The sequence below is a fragment of the Exserohilum turcica genome (assembly GCF_000359705.1).
Source record: "Exserohilum turcica Et28A unplaced genomic scaffold SETTUscaffold_6, whole genome shotgun sequence".
NCBI classification, from domain to species: Eukaryota; Fungi; Ascomycota; class Dothideomycetes; order Pleosporales; family Pleosporaceae; genus Exserohilum; species Exserohilum turcicum.
Window position 1 is genome coordinate 225,180 of NW_007360277.1, and position 2,557 is coordinate 227,736.

A 2,557-nucleotide genomic window follows, 5' to 3' on the forward strand; every position below is an offset into this window, starting at 1 on the left:
GGTGGCCTATGTGTGCATACCTTTGACCTGCAGACTGCTGCCAAACTGCAGAAAATCCGAGGGCTCTGGCGGGGGCAGGCTGGGCTCGCCCGAGCTGTAGTCGCCCTCGGAGGATATTTCGCTGTCGTACTCGGAGTCTTCGTCGTCGTCGGCCGAGTCGTACTCTTCGTCGTCGTCGTCGTCGTCGTCTTCGTCGTCGTCGTAGGGGCCGTGGGATGGTTGCGGGGGGTTGAGCATGGGGCGCGGGTGAGGAGCACTGGACGCATAGCGATAATTAGCCTCAGGAAGGAAACTAGCGACGTCTTGCTGGTGGTGCGCGTACTGCTCGAGTTCCTCGTAGTATGCATCATACAGAACCTCCAGCTCCTCCTCGATGGCGGTGCGCTTGCGGCCGCAGACGGTGCAGCTGCACGAGTGCTTTTGCTGCTCCTTCATCTTGCGCAGGACGGCCTCCTTTTCAATCTTGACGAGCGACTTGCGCTCATCCTCGCCGAGGGAGAGCCAAAAGTCGCGTATGCGCTCGCGCTCCTCGGCCGTCGACGTGTTCCATATGCGGTCCTTGCTCGAGGCGGAGCGGGGGATTGCGTGCGACGACGAGACGGCATGCGAGTTGCTGGCGGGGCTCTGGCGGGGGGCGAGGTGTTGTGTGTAGGCGAGCGGTGGCGGCGCAGAGGGCGCCTTCTTCTTCCGGCGCGACTTCTTGCTGGCTCCGCCGCGCACTGGGGCGTGGCCGTAGGGCTGCTGGTAGTCGCCGTTGGCGCCATATGTGTGTTCGTAGTCGTCGTCGGAGTAGTAGGCGCCTTCCTGGTACTGCGGCTCGTCTCCGTCGGCGTGGGCGTACTGCTGCTGCTGCTGCTGTTGTTGTTGTTGATGTTGCTGCTGCTGCTGCTGTGGCGGCGGCGGCTTCTGCTGTTGAGGGTGCGGTGGTTGTTGTGACGGTGCTGGCGGCGGCGGCGGCTGGGCGGCGGGGATCACGCCATTCCTCGTGGGCGCAGGCGCAGGCGCAGACTGTTCCTGAGCGGCCTTCTTTGCAGCCTCCTTCTCCCGCCGCTTCTGCTTCTTGCGGTTCACGGCGGCCGGGGCGGAATCGTGCGCCGCGGAGCCGTTGGGGGGCATGGCTGGCGTGGTGGGCCCTCTGGTGCCCTGGGCCATGGACTCTCGCACAGGGGGGCGGGGGGTTGTGTGCGTGTGTGCGTGCGTGTGTGTATATGTGCAGGCGTGGCTGTTGTTTGGGTCTGCGTCTGTGGTGGGCGGGCGGCGGGTGGTGTGGACGGCAAATGTTGGAGCGAGCGGGCGGACGGGGCGGGCGGACTGGCAAATGTCTCTTGTGCGACAGCTGTGGGGTCTGCAGCAGGCAAGCGGGCGGCTCGCGGTCGGGGGGTGGATTGCGAGAGGGCGAGCGAGTGGGTGTGGAATTGGAGCAGGATGAGGGGCCGGTCACGCACGGGGAGGGGGCTGCTGTGGGCGAGGCGAGGCCGTGGGCGTGGGCGTGGGCGAGGGGTGCAGGAGCAGCGGCGGGAGCAGGAGCAGGGCGTCTGGGGGGGGGAAGCGCGCGCGCGGGGACAGGCAGGCCGTGGCGGGCTCAGCGTCTCGTTGCGGGTGTTGCTGTATGCAGCGGGCGGCGGCGGTGGCGGGCGTTGGGCGTGGGCGTGGGCGTGGGCGTGGCAGAGCAGCCGGGCGTCGTGGTTCGGCCGTGTCTGTTGGTGATGGCCTTGGGCCCATTGTGGTACCGACGTTGCGATTCGCAGGCCTCCCGCAGGTGCCACGTCTTGGCGCCCGCCAGCCTTCTGGAACGCAGCCGAGCGAGCGACAGCATCATGCAAGTAGTAGTGGCCATGCTGCGGCATGATACACGAGACGCGATGCATGATGAAGGCTAGCAGCACGTCCATGCTAGCCAGCCGCCAGCCAAACCAAGACTGCCGTGCCAGTACACGTATACTTGTAGTAGCCAGTGCCCGTCAGCGCCCGTCAGTGCCAGTGCCGTGCCCGCGCCCTACCAGCCACGGCCAGAAGCCGGGCCTGGTGGCGGCTGGCGGCTGGCGGCAGAGGCTGTGCACGCTCAGACACAGGCCGACGCTGAGCAGCAGCATGCATCCCCCCCGTCCGCCCGTTGCGCGCCATGGCAGAGTAGTCGTAGGTCGTGTGGGCGCAGCACCCTCCGCATACGACACGCCCATACAAACACTCCCACCTACTTGGACATGTACACACAGACACCTCAGCCACCTCACCCGTCATCCTCGCGCCCTTGATTATTATTCTGCTCTCCGCCCCTACTATTCCGATTATTCCTGTTATTATTACGGAGGTGCCTCACAAAAGTTTTGTCCTGCCAAGAATAATTTAGCCGAAATCTGGCCGCTCTCCTACACAACGCCTATCTCTCCCCTCTATATACTCATTACCACCTTGTAGCTCAATTATCTTTGGAATATGTATAAGAATACGCTCAATCCAAGCTTGGATCTTAGCTTGTGGGAGATCTCTCCAGCAATTTAGCCAGATTCTAGTTGCCTCCGTTCTTGACTGTGGAGCTCCTTTCTTTGTAGTCTCT